At 43.8% G+C, this 23949-nt stretch overlaps 1 protein-coding gene and 1 pseudogene across 1 annotated transcript in view; both read left to right on the plus strand.

Moving 5' to 3' along the window:
• The window catches only part of LOC124719036 (solute carrier family 46 member 3-like), a 364910-nt gene that overhangs the window by 215395 nt on the left and 125566 nt on the right, over positions 1–23949 (plus strand). The gene's annotated exons all lie outside the window — the stretch shown is intronic.
• LOC124719276 lies at positions 990–1108 on the plus strand (annotated as a pseudogene).

Below are 23949 nucleotides of genomic sequence, written 5' to 3' on the forward strand. Positions count from 1 at the left end.
TGAGGTTGACGGACATCATTTTTAGCATTTATTGCATTAATGTGGTATTTACGGGTAATACGTTCTCAGAAATGATAAGTTCACAAAGGTACATGTATCACATCGGAACAACCGAAATAAAATGTTCAAACGTGCCTACATTCTGTATTTTAATTGAAAAAACCTACCTGTTACCAACTGTTCGTCTAAAATTGTGAGCCATTTGTTTGTGACTATTACATCGCCATCTATCACATAGCGAAAAAAGTGGTCCAACTAATACATTCATATTTCTTTACGTACTACACGAATATGTAATAGAAATGCGGGTTCCTACTTTAAAAAACGCAGATGATATGCGTTTGACCTATGGCTGCGCCATCTAGCGGGCCAACCATAGCGCCATCTGGTTTGCCCCCTCAAGCTAGACAAGTTTCGTTCTCTGTAGTTTTTTCGTTTGACGCTTATTTCGTGAGATATTTGGCCCGGTCGCGATCAATGAACCATCGTGCAGAAATGTAGTCATTTGTGCACTTGTCATTGTTTTCTGGTGAATCGCAACACTATGATTCCGTCTTTCCACCATTTCAAGAATTACACACAGTGATTTTTTTTCTTCATAGATAAATCTGAAGATGCGTCTATATTGATGTGATTGCGACTAAAGCACCTTCATACAGCAACGAGGGTTTTGGAAACAACTCATTAATTGTTGTAATTTTTATGAGCATTTGAATGGTTATTGAGTGTTGAGTGAGGTTAATGTTATTCATGCTGTCATCATCATCATCATCATCATCATCGTACAGTTCCAACTTCTTTAGTACTGATTATGAGCCTCTCCATCTTTCTTCTGTCCGTGTATAATCAGTCACGGAGAACATCATCCTTTGTTCTCCTTCTGGCAGCGACGTCTTTCTTGATCATGTCCACTGACGGTTTCTGGGTCTCTCTGCAGGGCGTTTTTCTTCCATATCTCTTCCAAAATTTATTCCGTCTGTTCCTATGCTGCCAACGGCCTTACCGCAGTGTTAACACCAGTTCGCGTCAGATCACTGAAGTTAAGCGCTGACGGGCTTGGTTAGCACTTGGATGGGTCACCGTCGCAGTTTGCCGAGCGCTTTTGGCAAGTGGGGCAGGCTCAGCCGCCGTGTGGCTAAATGAGGAGTTACTTGACTAAAAAGTGGCGGCTCTGGTCACGAAATCTAAAAGCGGACGAGAGAACAGTGTGCTGTTCACATGCCGGTGCATATGCATATCCAGTGACGGCTTTGGACTGAGGATGACATGGCGGTCGGTCGGTTAGTTTGAGCCGTAAAGGCCTGTTCAGATGAAATTCTTGTAGTCTCCAACTCCATTACATTCCTGTACGACTGTTGTCTGGATGTGCTGCTTAGGTCTAAAAGAGGTGACTTGATTCTGGCTTTCGTCCTCACCTCCTCATTTCTTAACTTGTTCGTGGTGGGTCTGAGGAATTTCGTTCCTAATGCCTGGTGTCTCGGTGACTCTCTCTTTGTGAGGGTGCATGCTTCGATGAAGTAAGTCAGTACTGGCATGAAATACCTGCTGAACATTACTAATTTTGCTCTTGCTGGAATGCTGTAATTCCATAAAACGTTCCTCAACTGGTGATAGAAACCAGTACACTTTCGCATTCTATAGTTAAACTTCTGTCTAATCAAATTATCCCTGGACATTTACAGAGCGACGTGTCGCAGTAATTAGCACACTGGACTCGCGTTCAGGAGGACAACGGTTCAAACACGCGGTGTGGCTATCCAGATTTAGCCTTTCCGTGATTTCCCTAAACCGGTTCCTTTGAAAGGGCGCAGCAGGTTTCCTTGCCCATCCTTCCCAAATACGATGGGACCGATGACCTCACTGTTTGGTCACCTTCCCCCAAACCAACCAACCTGACCATTATACTTCCGGAAAACTGTCCTCACACTCTAGATAAGTACTAGCTAGTGTCACACTTGCATGATGTCCGTCTCTGTTGGCTGCCATCGCCGTTATCTCGACACTCTGGTGTGGGGGTTTGTACTCCTGAAACTTGCACTGACATATCTTTAACCTGACGTGAACATCCTCTTCTGTTTCACAACAGGACGTGTCATCATCAGCGAATCGACTGCGTTAAGTTCACCAAAACTATTCTTGATATTCTTTACCGCAACAGTGATGAGCAGTGGTGGGAACAGTGTTTTGCCATGCTGTTCTCCGCTCTGCTACTTTCCACATACAGCAGGGGACTGCCAAGGGCTAAGGGAAAAAACCCTGAAAGAAAACCCTTGATAACGCCTGGAATGCCAGTAAAAAGAGTCCATTTGTAGCTGCTTTCGAAACAAGAGACTGGGCGAGTGTATGGTTAGATTATTGAAAACGTGATGAGCAAGGTGTGTTGGTCCGTTTGGGTATGGTGAGGGAGGTTTTTACAGCTGAAATACGCAGTTGAAGACGGTGTGCAAACAAATCAGCGCTCCACAAGGAGACAGCATAGGTCTGCAGAAACGACGCTAAATCTACATCTACATTTACGTTCCGGAGGAAGTCTTATGATTCAGCCTTTTCCTGTTGCAGCTACGAATGCTCCAATGGGAATAGACATGGTGAGCCTTAATCTGTGTAATTCTTGAATGAAATTTTCACTGTACAGCGGAGTGTGCGCTGATATGAAACTTCCTGGCAGATTAAAACTCAGTGTGGAAGGTAGGAGACGAGGTGCTGGCGGAATTAAAGCTGTGAGGACGGGGCGTGAGTCGTGCTTGGGTAGCTCAGTTGGTAGAGCACTTGCCCGTGAAAGGCAAAGGTCCCGAGTTTGAGTCTCGGTCAGGCACACAGTTTTAATCTGCCAGGAAGTTTCATGTGTAATTCTTGCTTCACATTCTTTTCGCTAGAAACATGCTATCTCATCATAAGTATCCGGACAGCCCCATCTATTGCGAAATTCGGCACTAGCTGTCACGAGAGAGGGACTCACAAGCCTAAAAAAAAAAAAAAAAAAAAAAAAAAAAAAAAAAAAAAAAAAAAAAAAAAACATGGAGTAATGTGTTGTCAGGAGAGAAGCAGTGCCATCATAAAGGGTCAGTCAGCAGTGCTCAGACACTATTTACGTCGACTAGTCACTGGACGTCATCTGAGAAACGAACCCATGAGAGATGTTTCAACACTATTAAAACTGTGTAAGTCAACCGTTAGTGACTGATAGTGAAGGAGAAACATCATCTAAATCAAGGCCATCTACTGAGGGACAGTCGATCATTGCAGAGGGTGGTTCTAAGAAATCGCATGAAATCAGTGGAAGGAATCACTTGGGAGTTCTAAAGTGCTGCCCGCAGTCCAACTATAAGAGGCAGTCAAATGAAAGAAAGGTGGAAAAAAGTGAGTAAACTGTTTATTATTTCAAAAGTAATCGCCTTTTGGATGTGTAAAGACGTGTGAGGGCTTGCTGACATGCTTGCAAGGTTTCTTCGAGTACGCTGCAAAAGTTTCGCTGGGAAACCCTTACCCATCCTCCACGCAATCCTAGTCTCTCATCATGCGAGATCCATTTTTTTGCAGCCTTCAAGAAAGACATTCGTGGGCGTCGATTTCCTTCGCACTAAGACATGCAGGTCTAGGTACAATCATGGCACCATAGCCAACTGGTGACATATTTCCGTGAAAGCATTTACCACCTTTTCTCACAGTGGGATTAATCTATTAACACTTACGACGATTATTAAATCTAAAAACTAAACTCCGCCCGAACAGGCCATGAGGCCCAACGGTACCGACTGGCCGCCGTGTCATCCTTAGCCCACAGGCGTCACTGGATGCGGATATGGAGGAGCATGTGGTCAGCACAATGCTCTCCCTGCCACATGTCAGTTTCTGAGACCGGAGCCGCTACTTCTCAGTCAAGTAGCTCCTCAGTTTCCCTCACAAGGGCTGAGTGCACCCCGCTTGCCAACAGCGCTCGGCAGACCGGATGGTCACCCATCCAAGTGCTGGTCCAGCCCGACAGCGCTTAACTTCGGTGATCTGACGGGAGCCGAGGTTACCACTTAGGCAATGCCGTTGGCCTAAGACGATTAGTTCTTAAAATTATAAACAGTTTATTTACTTTTCTTTCATCTGTCTCATTTTCGCATAGCACAATGCTTCTGTGTCAAGAACAGTGGGTACAGTGCCAAGCAACTCGTTGTAAGAGCCACATTTCTGTAGTCAATGCGAAGCGTAGCTTGAGGTGATGTAAAGAGAGGCAGTAGTTGACTGGAAACAAGTGATTTGGAGTGATGAATCACGGGGTATAATGAGTCAGTCCGATGAAAAGGTTTAGGCTTGGCGAATGCCTGGAGAACTTTACCTGGTATGACGTGTGGCGCCAACAGTGACGTACAGATGTGGTGGTATTAAGGTATGCTGATGATTTCCATGGCTAGTTTGTGAGGCCCTTACTGCGTTTCGGGAAACGCTAAATGGGGGAAGGATGTGAACACATTTTGCAGCATTGCGCACTGCGTGCAGTAGTGGAACTGTTGGGAGACTGTGACTGATTGCTTCAGCATGACAATGCACCCAGTTGTAAAGCAGCATCAGTGAGGCAATGGTTTGTGGACAACGAAACTCCTGATATGGGCTGGCATGCCCTCAGTCCCGACTTCAGCCCAGTGTAATACGTTTGGCACGAATTAGAATGTGAGCGTTGCTAAAGACTCCAGTGTCCGAAATCACTACCTTCATTGGTTTCGGCTCTTGAGGAATAGTGGTTTGCCATTCCTCCACAGCCATTCAGATACCTCGTTCACAGTGTCCTCAGCAGCATTCAAGCCCTCACAAATGCCAAGGGTAGAAACACCCTGTTATTATCAGATAGTGTACATAGAAGAAAGAAATATATTGGTTGCCTCCCAGCGAATCTCAGTCTGGCACCTGCCGTACCTGAAATCAGTTTTATGCAGTCTTTCCACCTTAACTCACTTTGTACACATACTCCTACACAATTAATGGATGAGGCTGCCTTCCAGTGATTGTTCTGCAGTTCCGTAATCCATACAGTAACAGGTCTTTATTTATTTTTTTCTTTGTGCGTCAAATTCCGTAGGACCAAATTGAGGAGCACATCTCCAAGGCCATGGTACGTGCCAGTACATGAAATTACAACATAAAAGTAATAACAGATAAACAAAAAATGTTTATGAACTCGAAAAAAGTCAAGCCATAAGTTTCAGTAAATGCAGTCAACAATACAACAAGAATCAGCTTAATTTTTCAAGGAACACCTCGACAGAATACAACGAGTAACCCACGAGGAAACTTTTCAGTTTCGATTTAAAAGCGCGCGGATTACTGCTAAGATTTTTGAATTCTTGTGGTAGCTTATTGAAAATGGATGCAGCAGTATACTGCACACCTTTCTGCACAAGAGTTAAGGAAGTTCGGTCCAAATGCAGGTTTGATTTCTGTCGAGTATTAACTGAGTGAAAGTAGCTTAGTCTTGAGAATAAGCTAATATTGTTAACAAAGCCACTGTCAAAATACCTAGACTCGTTAACAGGACAAGAAGTTCGTGAACTTACATCACTTATTGCTGGAACCGCCAGTTTCAGAGCCAAAAATATACGTTTAAAATGGGAAGAGTTACCCCAAAGTATAATACCATACGGCATAAGCGAATGAAAATAAGCAAAATAGATTAAATTTCGTGTCGAACAATCACTCACTTCAGATATCGTTTGAATAGTAAAAATGGCAGCATTAAGTCTTTGAACAAAATCCTAAACGTGGGCTTTCCACAATAGTTTACTAACTATGTGAACACCTAGAAATTTGAACTGTTCACTCTCATTAATAATATGCCCATTTCGTGAAATTAAAACGTCATATTTTGTTGAATTGTGTGTTAGGAACTGTAAAAACTTAATCTTACTGGGATTTAGCGTTAGTTTATTTACTACAAGCCATGAAGTTATGCCATGAACACTATTTGAAACAGAGCCGGTGTTGCTCACATCATCCTTTACTACGAAGCTAGTGTCATCAGCAAACACAAATATTTTAGAGTTACCTGTAATATTACAGGCCATATCAGTTATATAAATAAGGAACAGCAGTGGCCCCAACACTGATCCCTGGGGCACCTCCCACTTGGTTGTACCCCACTCAGACCCCACATAAAAGCCATTCTCAACACTGTGAATAATGACCTTTTGCTGTCTGTTGCTAAAGTAAGAGGTGAACCAATAGTGAGCTACTCCCCATATTCCGTAATGGTCCAACTTCTGGAGCAATATTTTGTCTTTGACACAATCAAACGCTTTAGTTAAATCAAAAATATGCCCCGCGTTATCAGCCTTTTGTTTAACCCATCCAGTACCTCACAGAGGAAAGAGAATACAGCATTTTCAGTTGTTAAATAACTTCTAGAGCCGAATTGTACATTTGATAGCAAATCGTGTGATGTAAAATGATCAATTATCCTTACATACACAGCCTTTTCAATAACTTTAGCAAACACTGATGGCGGAGAAATAGGTCTAAAATTGTCTTCATTATCCCTTTCTCCCTTTTTATAAACTGGACGTATTACTGAGTAGTTTAATCGTTCAGTAAACTGACCATTCCAAAAGAAAAAATAACAAATATGGTTAAATACAGAGCTAACATGTGCAGCACAGTACGTGAATATTCTGCTAGGCCCTTCATCATATCCATTAGAGTCCTTTGTCTTCACTGATTTAATTATTGACTCAATCTCCCTCTTGTCTACCTCACAGAGGAGTTTTTCAGTTATCAATCTCGGAAAGGCATTTGCCAAGAGAGTTATATGATTCCCTGTAGAAACTAATTTTTTGTTTAATTCACCAGCAGTGTTCAGAAAATGATTGGTAAATACTGTACGTATGTCTGGTTTATCAGTGACAGAAATATTTTTGCTACGAATTGACTTTACATCGTCTACTTTGTGCTGCTGACCAGACACTTCCTTCACAACTGACCATAAGGCTTTAATTTTATCGTGTGAATTAGCTATTCTATTTGCATACCACATGCCGTTTGCCTGTTAAGCACCTTACAGTACTATTTGTAGTGGGCTACTGTAGCTTGATTGTGACTACTTCTAACATTTTATATATTTCCCGCTTTGTGCTACATTATATCCTTATCCCACTAGTCAGCCACCCAGGCTGGCTTTTACCACTAGTACCGCGTTTAGAACCATCCAGTGGAAAGCAACTCTCAAAGAGCATAAGAAATATATTAAGGAAAGCATTATATTTGTCATCTATGTTATCGACACTATAAACATCCTGCCACCCTTGTTCCTTTACGAGGTTTAAAAAACTCTATATTGCTGTTGGCTCAACTTTCCTACATAGTTTGTAATTATACGTGACATTTGTTTGAGTACAAAAGCCTTTTAGTGTTAAAATTTGTGCACCATGGTCTGAAAGACCATTCACGATTTTGCTAACAGAATACCTGTATAGTAATGAAGAATGAGTAAAAATATTGTCGATGGCTGTGCTACTCTTTTCCTGCACTCTAAATGAAAAAAAACACAGTCTACATCCGATCATATGAATTTAGGAGATCTACCAACATTTCTTTTCTAGCACCATCATATACTAAATTTATATACGTTAAGTTTGTTTATATTGAGGGCCAGCTCTTGTCTCCATGTCTTCCTGCATTTCGCAACACGTTTCTAGCGTTGCTAGGCAGACGGGCAGAAGTCCACTGCTGAGTGTATGTCGCGGCGTAATATGGGGAAAGTGTTGGAGCGGGGAGGATGTGATGTAGGGGATAGCGGTTTTTCCGGTTCTTCCTCCGTCACTGCTGATAGCCCTGACAGATTTATCTTTGCATCTTCTCGATGAGCCAACGCGATTTGCATAAATACATTACTGGACTTGGCCCGCATTGTACGATTTCTCCTTCGACCTCCTACGACAGGACTTGTGCCTGTTGTAAAACCAGTTCATATCGCCGATTACAAGAAAAAGAACTGTAAGATAGAAGCGGTCTTCCATTCTGTATGGTAAAAAAAATATTCCAGCCACCTTACTGAATACAGTCTGTGTGGCTTCTCAATGCATCCAGGTGTATGCAGGGCGATTTCGCTAAATGGGGACAAATCGAAGGAAGGCAACCTTGAAAGGATAAGGAGCGAAATAAGTCATGTGGACGTATGGCTGGAAATGTGTTCCAAGGGAGGTACACCCAATTGAGGGTAGAGATAAAACACCTCAGTGATCCATATATCAGCACCAGACAGTTGGCCAAACACCATGGGGTAAGTCAGAAGACCATATGGAACATTCTTCACGACTACAGCCACTATCCATATCACTTATAATACGTGCAGGCCTTATTGTCTATGAAGCTGCCAGTGCGGCTACGGTTCTCTCTCTGGTTCATTGGACAGGCCACCATGGTGCTGGGATTTCTGTTAGCCATTCTCCTCACAGAGAGTGCTATCTTCGCAGGGGGCAGTATTGTCAACTTTCACAACACTCACCTGTGGGCTATGGAGAATCCTCACGATATGGTGGCTTCAGACTATCAGCATCGGTTGGTCTGTGGACAAAGGATCACTGGTGACCGTCTCGTGCGACCAGCCCTCCTTCCACGATGGCACACAGGTGAGTCATAACTGCACTTCCTGCCTCCTCAGCTGGAAGACGAGTGTCTACTGCAGGATGGTGCTCAAGATCACTTCCACATTTCCGTGTGCAGCCATCTCGACAACATCCACCCCAGCTGAGGAATTGGACAATGTGGTCCCATCAGATGGTCCACTCGGAAGCTGGGCCTCAACCTCCTAGATTTGAAACTGAAAGCAGTCGAGTATGAGGAGCCCAACCCGGATTTTCAGACACTAGAACATTGTCGCCATTTGGTTGCATAATGGCAGATCTGAATGAGTGCGTCAGTGTTGTGTCGTGTTCGCTCATGCTTAGAGCCCTGTGGAGCCCACTCCAAACACCTCGCCTAAGGGTAGACTCATCACAACATGCAGTACACTACATTGTAACACACAGACATGATGAATTAATACACAAGGTGAATCTCCGACCATTCGTCCACATTACATTCTTTCTCACTTATACTCCCAGAGATTGTTTCCTGTAAGCTGTCTTCATTTAGCAAAATACCCCTGTGTTATGGCTGGCCGATAACACTGTTTTCATGGTTAAGTGACTCAACAGAGAGAAAATGAGTGAGATCGATCTCCACATGGGTAAAGGGAGCCTGCCCACAAGCCCATTCACTCAGTCACAGAGGTCTCAGACAAGTTGTATGCGATTAGGCTAGACTCTCAGTATGACACCCGAACACAACTCTGTGGCCAATATGAAGGTAATTGGACTGAAATCAGCTATTTTGTGCCGGATAGACCAGACCCCTTCCGATAGAACTTCCTAGATTGTTCAAAGATATTTGTCGAGTATTTTGCTTTCAGAGACTTGTGACCTCCGTTGCCTGGTTAGAGAGTAATTGCATTTCCATTTAAAATGAATTTAGAGGTTGAGGTACTGGTCGAAGCAAAGGTGTGAAGACGGGACCTGAGTTGTGCCCAGGTAGCTCAGTTGGTTGATCACATGCCCCAAGACGGCAAAGGTTCCAGGTCGCAGTTCCAGTAAAGCACACAATTGTGCGGATGTTTCTAGATGTATTTCGTTTGATTCCTTAACCTCATACACACTGATGATCCAATGCAACTGGTACACCTGCCTAATATCGTGTAGGGCCCCCGCAACACGACGTGGCATGGACTCGACTAATGTCTGAAGTAGTACTGGAGGGAGTCGAAACCTGGAATCCTACAGGGCTGCACATAAGGGTACGAGAGGGTGGAGAACTCTTCTGAACAGCAAGCTTCAAGGCATCCCAGACATCCTCATATAATGGGGAATTTAGTGGCGGCGGAAGTGTTTAAACTCAGAAGAGCGTTCCTGGAGCCACTCTGTGGCAATTCTGGACGTGTGGGGTGTCGCACTGTCCTGCTGGAATTGCCCAAATCGTCGGAATCCACAATGGACATGAATAGTTGCAGGTGAACAGACAGGATGCTTACGTACGTGCCACATGTCATAGTTGTATCTAGACATATCAGGAGTCCCACATCACTCCAACTGCACACATACCACACCATTACAGAGCCTCCATCAGCTTGAACAGTCCCCTGCTGACATCCATCGATTCATGAAATTATCTCCAAACCCGTACATGTCGATCCGCTCGATACAACTGGAAACGAAACTCGTCCGACCAGCCAACGTGTTCCCCGGTCATCGACAGTCCAATGTTGGTGTTGACGGGTCCAGATGAGGCGTAAAGCTTTGCGTCGTGCAGTTATCAAGGGTACAGGAGTTGGCCCATATCGATGATGTTTCGTTGAATGGTTCGCACGCTGACACTTGTTGATGGCCCATCATTGAAATCTGCAGCAATTTGCGGAAGGGTTACACTTCTGTCACGTTGAACGATTCTCTTCAGTCGTCGTTGGTCCCATTCTTGCAGAACCTTTTTTCGTCCACACCGATGTCGGAGATTTGATGTTGTGCCGGACTCCTGATACGGTACACTCGTGAAATGGTCGTACGGGGAAATCCCTTCATCGTTACCTCTGCTGTGTCCCATCGCTCGTGCGCCGACTATAACATCACGTTCAAACTCATTTAAATCTTGATAACCTGCCATTGTAGCAGCAGTAAGCGATCTAACAACTGCAGCAGACACTTTTTGCCTTACATAGGCGTTGCCGACCGCAGCGTCGTATTCTGCCTGTTTACGTATCTCTGTATTTGAATACGCATACCTGTACCAGTTTCTTTGGCGCTTCAGTGTATCTTTCCATTTTGTTTCATTTGTTATCCTCATATATCTTAGCATTTCTGTATTCCACTGACAATATCTGCACAACTGTGCAGATGTCGACGGTACCGTCAGATTGGACGAAGTTGACCGATTTCGGACTTCAATAGTTATTTAACCAATAAAATTAAAATACTGATTTTTCTTTCAAAGCAGGGTATTGAGCCGTAGTAATTATATGTTTGGTCCTTATTTGTTTTCCTTCTATCACTTTGAAAAATGTACATCAGTCAACTTCTCCCCAACTGTTACATGATAATTGTGCATTGCTTATGACTCTAGGGTGACTTTAATAGATATGGAACTTTATCAGTAACTGAAAAAGGAATATAGCATAGTGATTAAATTTTGAAGTAAGTATTAAAGTTAACTACTAAGAAAGCTTAAGGGCAGAATGAGGAGATAACAAATTTGCTTCGTGAAATTTCGAATATACACAAACACTCTTCTTTTTAGTTCTTAAACTGATTGACCACCATGTGTTTTACCATGAGGACTATGAATCCTGCTTAATCAGAGTAGCTTTGGAAATTTTACAACATCAGCTAGTCTTGTTACTGCTTATTTTTCAACTTAAAATTTCTGAGAGACAGTTTTAAAACATCCAGATCACCTGATTTAGGTTTGTACATACGCGAAATTTTCACAACGACAGGTCTTAAGATCTCAGCTGTACGATAAGCAACCGGAACTCCGTTCTATGAGAAGGTGACGAATTTAGTGTAGAACTGATACAGCAGTATGGACAGGTTTACGGATCAACAAGTGGTCCATATGAATCTCGCGTGTGAGTTCGCTGAATGCAGCGAAGTGGGACAAAAACGCTAACCACATCACAGTACTTTTGCGTCTTGTTCTTGACAAACAAATCCGCCACAGTTGTGAAATGCTTTCCTTAACTGAGATCTTACATGACAGAACTTACTATTCACTATCACGGTTTCGGGGTCTTACCCCCATCATCAAAACTACTCCGTCCGAACAGGCCGCGTAATACTGCGGCCACAGACGCTGCGATATCGGTGGATTCCGCCGACGACCGATGTCGGCCGGAGACGGCCGATCTTTTCAAATCAGTACGTAGCTACGTGCGCCGTCACACAACAGCCCATTCTATCTCCCGAACGTACAGACTTCGGACGACAATCAGTGAAATTCAGATCAAGTTGTTTTCTTCGGTCAAATCGACCGACGTTGTCGCACACGAACTATGGGAGTGTGAGAAACCGATACGTTCAGGCGAAGAAAGAGTGAGTTTGTGGCATCCTGAGGATGAAAATATCATAAGCGGAATTTAGTTTGGAATCTAAGGACTGAAATCGCAGGTTTACTCCAAACTTCATACAGGCAAAATCTTGATTCGAAATTTTAGGCATAGATTATAACCTCAAAAAATAGTTTGTTCAACTGAAAAGGGTGGCATATGTTATATGCTTACAGCTACAGTACTGGATCTTTTTGGTAGAGTGAAATTAATTGTCTACAAATTACTTTATTACTGGATACGGGTGTTTTATGCCAGTGAGATTGTTGTTGTGGTCTTCAGTCCTGAGACTGGATTGATGCAGCTCTCCATGCTACTCTATCCTGTGCAAGGTTCTTCATCTCCCAGTACCTATTGCACCCTACATCCTTCTGAATCTGCATAGTGTATTCATCTCTTCGTCTCCCTCTACGATTTTTACCCTCCACGCCGCCCTCCAATACTAAATTGGTGATCCCTCGATGTCTCAGAACATGTCCTACCAACCGATCCCTTCTTCTAGTCAAGTTGTGCCACAAGCTCCTCCTCTTCCCAAGTCTATTCAATACCTTCTCATTAGTTATATGATCTACCCATCTAATCTTCAGCATTCTTCTCTGTAGCACCACATTTCGAAAGCTTCTATTCTCTTCTTGTCTAAGCAATTTATCGTTCACGTTTCACTTCCATACATGGCTACACTCCATACAAATACTTTCAGAAACGACTTCCTGACATTTAAATCTATACTCGATGTTAACAAATTTTTCTTCTTCAGAATCGCTTTCCTTGCCATTGCTAGTCTACATTTTATATCCTCTCTACTTCGACCATCATAAGTTATTTTTCTCCCCAAATAGCAAAACTCCTTTACTACTTTAAGTGTCTCATTTCCTAATCTAATTCCCTCAGCATCACCCGACTTAATTCGACTACATTCCATTATCCTCGTTTTGCTTTTGTTGATGTTCATCTTATACCCTCCTTTCAAGACACTGTCCATTCCGTCAGCTGCTCTTCCAAGTCCTTTTCTGTTTCTGACAGAATTACAATGTCATCAGCGAACCTCAAAGTTTTTATTTCTTCTCCATGGACTTTAATACCTACTCCGAATTTTTCTTTTGTTTCCTTTACTGCTTGCTCAATATACAGATTGAATAACATAGGGGACAGACTACAACCCTGTATCACTCCCTTCCCAACCACTGCTTCACTTTCATGTCCCTCGACTCTTAAAACTGTCATCTGCTTTCTGTACAAATTGTGAATAGCCTTTCGCTCCCTGTATTTTACCCAAATGGTTCAAATGGCTCTGAGCACTGTGGGACTTAACATCTGTGGTCATCAGTCCCTTAGAACTTAAACCTAACTAACCTAAGGACATCACACACATCCATGCCCGAGGCAGGATTCGAACCTGCGACCGTAGCAGTCGAGCGGTTCAGGACTGTGCGCCTAGAACCGCTAGTCCACCGCGGCCGGCTGTATTTTACCCCTGCCACCTTCAGAATTTGAAAGAGAGTATTCCAATGTTTCAGTCGTGCGCTAAGTGAGAGTCACTGACGGTTAACTGACGTACGTCAGCACAGCTTTAAATAAATACAGCGAAACTTTCTTTCCAAGGTCACCACGAATTATCTCGAGTACGTAACAGAACGCCTCTCCTGTCATTCATTTATTCATAGAAGTTGTCTGGTTATCCCGATAACGAACGACAGAGGTTATAGTACTAGCCACGTTCTTTACGAGCCAGGAAAGCTCACTCACATGCATTCGGCATCTCTTCAATAGCAGAAGCCGCTATGCGGCACTCGCATACAAACACAGAGGCGTCGTGGTATCCACGCCACGCTAAGATATTAAAATCTAATCTACTTCATCCATAGAATGGATTCTAACATAACCTAACTTCCTTGACCATGCCAAAAACTAAGGAGATTGGACGCACTATGACCACGTTGTCGTCCGATGTATTCGGGCGACTTCCGGCGACGGTGTCTGATGACCGTTGTCGGTGCCACTGTGAACGCAGCCTAAGGCCCAACGGTACCGACCGACCGCCGTGTCATCCTCAGAAGATCCGGATATGGAGAGGCATGTGGTCAGCACATGCTCTCCACAGAGCGGCTACTTCTCAACCAAGCAGCTACTCACTTAGCCTCACAAGGGCTGAGTCAACCCTGCTTACCAACAGCACTCGTCGACAGACCGGATGGTGACCCATCCAAGTGCTGGCCAAGCCCGACAGTGCTTAGCTTCGGTGATCTGACGGGAACCGGTGTTACAACTGCGGCAAGGTCGCTGCTAGCCCCATTATTAGCTACAGATTAAATCTAAAATAAAGCAATAGCTATATTCTTCCTTTAAACAATTACGAAATTTTAAAAAAGTTTTACAAAAAAAAAACCCAGAGGAAATGACGAACAAAAGGCTAACTAGCAGTAGCAGGACGTCATGTCAACGCCCATAAAAACAAGAAGGGAAAGATCTATCGTAGCTGCACTGTGATAACAGCGTCTCAAATTGTGGCTGTAAAAAACCCAACTTTCAACCGCAGCGTGGGAAAATTGCCTCCGAGGATGCATGCAGGCAACAAAAATAATGTCTTAACAGTATATTAGATGGAAGTCACATGCTAGACCAAAGTTAAACTAAATAAGAAACCTTTTCTCCAAAAAGCAAATCGCCGGCCGCGGTGGTCTAGCGGTTCTAGGCGCTCAGTCCGGAACCGCGCGACTGCTACGGTCGCAGGTTCGAGTCCTGCCTCGGGCATGGATGTGTGTGATGTCCTTAGGTTAGTTAGGTTTAAGTAGTTGTAAGTTCTAGGGGACTGATGACCACTGATGTTAAGTCCCATAGTGCTCAGAGCCATTTGAACCAAAAAGCAAATCAGCTTTGAACCTGCTACGTCGAACCACGAGAAAACAGCGGTAACATTCGAGGTTCCCACTTACCGAACGCTGATACAGGGCGCCCTGCATTTTTCATTCTAGTTCCCAATTTTTGCTCCACCGCGAAATGTTGCAACAACCAGTCTGAATTATGGATGAATACGATTTCCTGAAATAAGCATAACAACTGAGAAACAATGTATTCACGTCAAAATACTATCAACTTTTCAATGTTGCTCTAAATTCGACGTCCTTAAGCTTATCTTGTTCGGAAATAAATTTTCTACAAGATAGCGTAGTAGTTTTAGAAGATTTTTACGTGCACTTTGTGAGCAACTTTAGACTGCTATATCATGGCAACGGATAAAGCTTTCACAAAACAACACAACCATCATTAATTATATGTATTTGCCTCAGTCTTCCAAAATTTCAAGCTATTCACACAAGCTTGAAATATAGAACTCTCATGCGTGAAAACAAATTCACAAAATACGTGGTTTTTGCGCATAAAATCCGTATGAAGCTAGATTTTTGAAAGAGAGTTTTCAATTTTATTGTAATAATGCATTTGTATTTGTTTTATTCACTTTAATCCGTTTCTGCGCATTTAATTCATGTAGGAACGAATTTTACGTGCTACATTTAGCTCCACTTTAAACCATCGTACCTCGACGGCGGATAATAATTACCGCATAAAAGATTTTTTTCCGACTATATCCATTTATCTACCGTCATTCAAAGTTAGATCTACGTCATCCAAGTTTAAAGCACAAGTGCGGTGCATCAAAAAATCTCCTAGAAAAACGTTTTTTGCATGTAAAATCCAAATGAAGCAAGATTTTTTAAAAAAACTGCTAAAATTTATCTTAGACAAAAGTGCAATGCACCGGTAGACCAAATTTGAACCACCAGTCACGCACAAGTGCGGAGTTTTAAATCCGAACGGAACACATATAAATGGCGCCATTATCTGAGCACTATGCGACTTAACTTCTTAGGTCATCAGTCGCCTAGAACTTAGAACTAATTAAACCTAACTAACCTAAGGGCATCACATACATCCATGCCCGAGGTAGGATTCGAACCTGCGACCGTAGCGTTCGGTCGGCTCCATACTGTAGCGCCTAGAACCGCACGGCCACTCCGGCCGGCAGCATTAATTTCAGCCCAGTTAAAATATTTTACAAAGGTAATTAATTGTTTCGCTTAATTTGCCTAGGTATCAGCTCCGGTTCGTCGTTCATACCTTTCTTAATATACTGTAACATAACTACAATAAGATAGATGTTCGAATGGCTATATAAACGGTCGCTGGTCCCGGTTAAATCGAAAACTTTTTACCCCATGTTCTCAGCTGGAATAGGAACCTACCACCAAGACCATCTCCAGCAAACCGCGATTCTGCACTCGACCTTTTCAGACATATTTGCTGCGCTGTGACTTTTACCCGTCTTCCTGTGCAGCTTACTCGCACTTTTCTCCGAAATTCGAACATGTTGCACCACTTTACGCTGCTGAACGCCTTTCCCAGGTAGTAAAATCCTATCAACGTGTCTTGATTTTCCGTAATTGTTGCCTGCCTTATCAGTTGCAACGTCAGGGCTGCCCCTCTGGTGCCTTTAACTTTCCTGAAACCAGACTGTCCGTCACCTAACAAATCCTCAATTTTCCTTTTCTGTCTTCTGTACATTATTCTTGTCAGCAATTTAGATGGATGAGCAATTAAGCTGATGTTGCGATAGTTTCACGCATTTGTCTGCTATTGCTGTTTTTCGGAACTGAATGGATGATGTATTTCCGGAAGTCTGACGGTATGTGTCGCCAATCTCATAGTTTCTACACACAGAGTTGAATAGTCATTTAGCTGCCCATTGATTTTAGAAATTCCGACGGAATGTTAACTAACACTCTTCCGTATTTGGTCTCAGGTATTGGAAAGCTCTTTTAAGGGTGGTAGGACGTCAAACGGGCTGACTTGGAGCAGGAGAGGCACCACAGGACATTTTAATTTCCACTGTCTATACTTTTACAGATAAATTCATAAAACTTTAACAGCATGACCAGGAAGGATTCAGGATTCCTACTCATAGCAGTGGAAGCTCAAAAACGTAACAAAACACATTTTTTTAGATGTGAAATTTGATCATTTTTTCACTTGTTACTGGCTGCATTTGTTGCTATAGGTACACTTTTCTTCCTAAGTAAGAGACATTCTTCTGTGACTTTTGCACAGCATGCAAACCACAGTTACAGGTGTATGAAACTCTATAAGTTATTTAATTTATGAAAAAATGAATGAACTGTTACATTTTAAACTTCATGTTTAGAAAAAACTCAAGTTTTATAGTTAATTATCTCAATTTTTCCACAGTAGATTTGGAAAATCCTGGAGTTTCATACACCTGTAACCACTGTTTGCATGCTATGAAAAATTCATCGAAGAATCTCTCTCACTTAGGAAGAAAAGTGTACCTATAGCAACAAATGCATCCAGTAACAAGTGAAGAAATGATGAAATTTCACATGTAAAAAAAATTACTTCGTTACGTTTTTGAGCTTCCACTGCTATGAGTGTGAGTTCTGAATCCTTCCTGATCATGGTGACAAAGTTTTATGAATTTATTTGTAAAAGTATAGACAGTAGAAATTAAAATGTCCTGTGATGACTCTCCTGCTCCAAGCCGGCCCGTTTGACGTCCTACCCCGCTCAAATTCTGAGTCTATCTATGAGTCTATCTCTTCCACATCGACTCCAGCTTCTTCATCTACCTCTTAGCAGCTTCTCACAACATTTGAACTTAATTAAATCTTTTTTTTAACTTTCTTTCTCTGGCATGATTAATGACAAATGTTTAAGACATTAACTCTTTTGCAAAGTAATCCGACGTGTTTGAAACAGTTTTATATACGGGAGCTCAGTTATTTAAAGAATCGGGGTTGAGGAATTTACTGGTAAATTACCAGTAACAAGCACGAAAACGTGACCAACACGAAGACAGTACTTTTGTCTGAAAATGGCGGGGCGTGCACCTGTAGAAATATCGGCGGTTGCCGACTACGTCACCCGGCTGCATTCCCGTTAAGTTATTTGACCAATAAAACAACGCCAATCTGCCCAGCCTACGACGTACGACATCTGTAATGACGGACGGCTACTCGACGCTACGACCTCTGGACGTGGCTTTACCTCGTTTTGCCAGGTGTTGAAGGCACTCACCACAGCACTGCTCGAAAACCCGCTAAGTCGCGCAGCTTCTGAAAAGCTTTTTCCCATTCTCTTGGTCATTACAATCTGCCGTCGGTCAAACTCAGACCGCGCGCCTTCCTCATTCTACACACGAACAGCACACTCGTGGATACTACAAAATGGTTCAAATGGCTCTGAGCACTATGGGACTTAACATCTGAGGTCATCAGTCCCCTAGAACTTAGAACTACTTAAACCTAAGGACATCACACACATCCATGCCCGAGGCAGGATTCGAACCTGCGACCGTAGCGGTCGTGCGGTTCCAGACTGTAGCGCCTAGAACCGCTCGGCCACATCGGCCGGCCACTGATACTACATGCTCCGTGCATGTGTCTGACCAGCAGGTTTATAGAAGCCAGTACGTTGTCCTCGATGGTGAGTGTTCATCGGAGATGAGGGTATCATCTGGAGAGCCCCAGGGAAGTGTGGTAGGTCCGCTGTTGTTTTCTATCTACATAAATTCTCTTTTGGACAGGTGAATAGCAATGTGCGGCTGTTTGCTGATGATGATCTGATATACGGGAAGGTTTCGTCGTTGAGTGACTGTAGGTGGATACAAGATGACTTGGACAGGATTTGTGATTGATGTAAGGAATGGCAGGTAACTGTAAATATAGATAAAGGTATATTAATGCCGATGAATAGGAAAAAGAATCCTGTAATGTCTGAATACTCCATTAGTAGTGTAGCGCTTGACACAGTCACGTCGATTAAATATTTTGGGTGTAACATTGCAGAGCGATATGAATTCGGACAAGCATGTAATGGCAGTTGTGGGGAAGGTGGATAGTCGTCTTGGGATTATTGGTAGAATTTTGGGAAGATGTGGTTCACCTGTAAAGGAGACCGCTTATAAAACACTAATACGACCTGTTCTTGAGTACTGCCCGAGCGTTTGGGATCCCTATCAGGTCGGATTGAGGGAGGACATAGAAGCAATTCAGATGCGGGCTGCTAGATTTGTTACTGGTAGGTTTGATCATCACGCGAGTGGTACGGAAATGCTTCAGAAACTCGGGTGGGAGTCTCTAGAGGAAAGGAGGGGTTCTTTTCGTGAATCGCTACTGAGGAAATTTAGAGAGCCAGCATTTGAGGCTGACTGCAGTACAATTTTACTGTCGCCAGCTTACATTTCGCGGAAAGATCACAAAGATAAGATAAGAGAGATTAGGGCTCGTACAGAGGCATATAGGCAGTCATTTTTCCCTCGTTCTGTTTGGGAGTGGAACAGGGAGAGACGATGCTAGTTGTGGTACGAGGTACCCTCTGCCACGCACCGTATGGTGGATTGCGGAGTATGTATGTAGATGTAGACGTAGATTCCTCGCCAGTTGACGCTGCTATCACCTGGACGGGTTTATGTCGACAGTAGGTAGGTGGTCGTAATGTGCATGGTTGATCAGTGTATTTTTATGAAACACGATCGCCGGTGTGTTTATTGATTTCATGTCCATCTAAGAAACCATCTTACAGAATTTAAATCAAATTTGGAGCTGCCAGGTTGACTGTAAATGCAGCGATAAATAGCCTTGTATGTCATAAACGTATTTCGAGTGTTCTTGTGCGGAGTTCGCAACAATTGCAGCATCATCAGCATACGGGAGTTCACCAGCGACTGTCTCGTGGCGCTTTGTCTTACTCTTCAGAAGACTGCTCTTTCCCAGTATGCAGATGTACTCCAACATTGCAATTCTCGAAAGCCAGACCAGAAGAGCTGCAAGAGCTAGTATCAAGATTTAGTCACGCATGCCACCTATTGTCGATTAGTGTAAACAGCAGTAAGACCGTAATTGTGATTCAGGGTGCTAACACAAAGCAGAATATCACACTAGATGGCACTACTCTCCAAGTCGTAAAAAAAACGGTTCAAATGGCTCTGAGCACTATGGGACTTAACTGCTGTGGTCATCAGTCCCCTAGAACTTACAACTACTTAAACCTAACTAACATTAAGGACATCACCCACATCCATGCCCGAGGCAGGATTCGAACTTGCGACCGTAGCGGTCGCGCGGTTCCAGACTGTAGCGCCTAGAACCGCTCGGCCACTCCCGGCCGGCTTGCAAGTCATAGATAACTTCTGCTATCTTGGATCTACTATAGAATCAAACAAGTCTGTTGACAAAGAAATTGATGCCCGCATTGGAAGAGCTGCGACAACTTTTGGCAAACTCTCTACACGTGTTTGGAAAAACAACAAACTCTCTTTGACCACTAAAATTCTTGTATATCAAACTTGCGTTCTCAGCATCCTTTTGTATGTACTGGAAACATGGACTGCCTATGCCAAACAAGAACGTCGCCTTTTCTCATGCGGTGCCTGAGATCCATCCTCGGAGTAACGTGGAAGGACCGAGTGACCAACCAAGCAGTGCTATTTAAAACTAACTGCAACAGTATTTCTGCTATCTCGAAGCAGAGACGACTCCGCTGGCTGGGACACGTCCACCGTATGGATCCTGACAGATTACCGCGTGAGATGATGCTCGGAGAGATTTCTGTAGCCAAAACACCTGTAGGACGTCCTGTATTGATGTTCAAGCACTCCTGTAAACGAGATACGGAGAGCTTTGGAATCGACACAAACAGATGGGAGGCACGGGCTAGCACGAGACCAGAGTGGCGTGATGATATATCATCTGGAATGTCGAAGCACGATGAAGGCTTGTGAGACAGATTAAGGCAGAAAACGCTTCGCAATGCCACCACTGCTCCTGCCTTAGCAGCCAGATACACTTGTGACAATTGCGGCAAGAGATGCCGTGCTGCCATTGGCTTGACAAGTCATATGAAAAGATGCAACCCATAAACACACGGACACTGCAACAGTAATCTATCAAGATGTCGTGGCAATATATATACAGGGTGTTACAAAAAGGTGCGGCCAATCTTTCAGGAACCATTCCTCACACACAAATGGAGAAAAGATGTTATGTGGACATGTGTCCGGAAACGCTTACTTTCCATGTGGGAGCTCATTTTAGTTTCGTCGGTATGTGCTGTACTTCCTCGATTCACCGCCAGTTGGCCCAATTGAAGGAAGGTAATGTTGACTTCGGTGCTTGTGTTGACATGCGACTCATTGCTCTACAGTACTAGCATCAAGCACATCAGTACGTAGCATCAACAGGTTAGTGTTCATCACGAACGTGGTTTTGCAGTCAGTGCAATGTTTACAAATGTGGAGTTGGCAGATGCCCATTTGATGTACGGATTAGCACGGGGCAATAGCCGTGGTGCGGTACGTTTGTATCGAGACAGATTTCCAGAACGAAGGTGTCCCGACAGGAAGACGTTCGAAGCAATTGATCGGCGTCTTAGGGAGCACGAAACATTCCAGCCTATGGCTCGTGACTGGGGAAGACCTAGAACGACGAGGACACCTGCAATGGACGAGGCAATTCTTCGTGCGGTTGACGATAACCCTAATGTCAGCGTCAGAGAAGTTGCTGCTGTACAAGGTAACGTTGACCACGTCACTGTATGGAGAGTGCTACGGGAGAACCAGTTGTTTCCGTACCGTGTACAGCGTGTGCAGGCACTGTCAGCAGCTGATTGGCCTCCACGGGTACACACTTCTGCGAACGGTTCATCCGACAATATGTCAATCCTCATTTCAGTGCAAATGTTCTCTTTACGGATGAGGCTTCATTCCAACGTGATCAAATGCAAATTTTCACAATCAACATGTGTGGGTTGACGACAATCCGCACGCAATTGTGCAATCACGTCATCGACACAGATTTTCTGTGAACGTTTGGGCAGGCATTGTTGGTGATGTCTTGAGTGGGCCCCATGTTCTCCCACCTACACTCAATGGAGCACGTTATCACTATTTCATACGGGATACTCTACCTGTGCTGCTAGAACATGTGCCTTTACAAGTACGACACAACATGTGGTTCATGCACGATGGAGCTCCTGCACATTTCAGTCGAAGTGTTCGTACGCTTCTCAACAACAGATTCGGTGACCGATGGATTGGTAGAGGCGCACCAATTCCATGGCCTCCACGCTCTCCTGACCTCAACCCTCTTGACTTTCATTTATGGGGGCATTTAAAAGCTCTCGTCTACGGAACCCCGGTACCAAATGTAGAGACTCTTCGTGCTCGTATTGTGGACGGCTGTGATACAATACACCATTCTCCGGGGCTGCATCAGCGCATCAGGGATTCCGTGCGACGGAGGGTGGATGCATGTATCCTCGCTAACGGAGGACATTTTGAACATTTCCTGTAACAAAGGGTTTGAAGTCACGCTGGTATGTTCTGTTGCTGTGTGTTTCCACTCCATGATTAATGTGATTTGAAGAGAAGTAATAAAATGAGCTCTAACATGGAAATGAAGCGTTTCCGGGCACATGTCCACATAACATATTTTCTTTGTGTGTGAGGAATGTTTCCTGAAAGTTTGGCCGTACCTTTTTGTAACACGTTGTATATTTGGAGTGTGTGTTTACCGCGGTGAATGAGATCGTCGCTGCGCGTTTCGGTAGCCAGTGGACCGTGTAGCGCTGGGCAGCAGGTGTACGACACACAGGTGGCGTGTTGCGGACCGTGTCCAGGTTATGACGCCGGGACACCTCATACGGCGGAACCCGTTCTGTTGCGAGGCCGATGGCCGCACATTAATTGCGACCGGTTGCCGGCGTGTCGGCAGGGGTCGTTCGCACGAGTAATGGGGAGCAGCTAGCGGTGAGTAGCGGCATATAAGATGGGCAGTCGTAAAGTTTCAATTACCACGTCGAAAAACTCAAGGTGATACCATCAAACTTGGTGATGGCTTCAGATCCTTCTTTGCACACTCACCCTTCAGCGTGACACAGTATTCCCGACGATACAAATGAAATGACACAATTTAAGTATACAGACAGAATTGGCGAGTTAAAATTTGTACCAATGACTTGAATCGAACCCGGATCGCCAGCCAGGGTGGACGAGAGGTTCTAGGCGCTTCAGTCTGGAACCGCTACAGTCGCAGTTTCGAATCCTGCCTCGGGCACGGATGTGTGCGACGTTCGTAGGTTAGTTAGGTTTATGTAGTTCTAAGTTACAGGGCACTGATGACCTAACAAGTTAAGTCCCTTAGTGCTCAGAACCATTTTTTTTTAACTCAGATCTCTTCCTCATTAGACAGGTACGTTAGCCAATAAGCTACCTGCGCACAGTGGCTCACTCAATTGCACGGATTATCTTGGCACGCCTCCTTCCTCTATCCAAATTCTCACTGTCTCCCCCCCCCCCCCCCCCGCACTCCTTTCATTTCATTTGTATATGTACCTGCACCTGGGTTTCAGGATGGATCCCCTAATTACATTCGATACTAATGTGCCTCATCAACAAAAGCAAAACGAGGTCAATGGGATGTAGTCGAATTAAGTCGGGTGATGCTGAGGGGATTAGATTAGGAAATGAGACACTTAAAGTAGTAAAGGAGTTTTGCTATTTAGGGAGTAAAATAACTGATGATGGTCGAAGTAGAGAGGATATAAAATGTAGACTGGCAATGGCAAGGAAAGCGTTACTGAAGAAGAAAAATTTGTTAACATCGAGTATAGATTTAAATGTCAGGAAGTCGTTTCTGAAAGTATTTGTTTGGAGTGTAGCCATGTATTGAAGTGAAACATGGACGATAAATAGTTTGGACAAGAAGAGAATAGAAGCTTTCGAAATGTGGTGCTACAGATGAATGCTGAAGATTAGGTGGGTAGATCACATAACT

This window comes from Schistocerca piceifrons, chromosome 10 (genome assembly GCF_021461385.2).
Source record: "Schistocerca piceifrons isolate TAMUIC-IGC-003096 chromosome 10, iqSchPice1.1, whole genome shotgun sequence".
NCBI lineage: Eukaryota > Metazoa > Arthropoda > Insecta > Orthoptera > Acrididae > Schistocerca > Schistocerca piceifrons.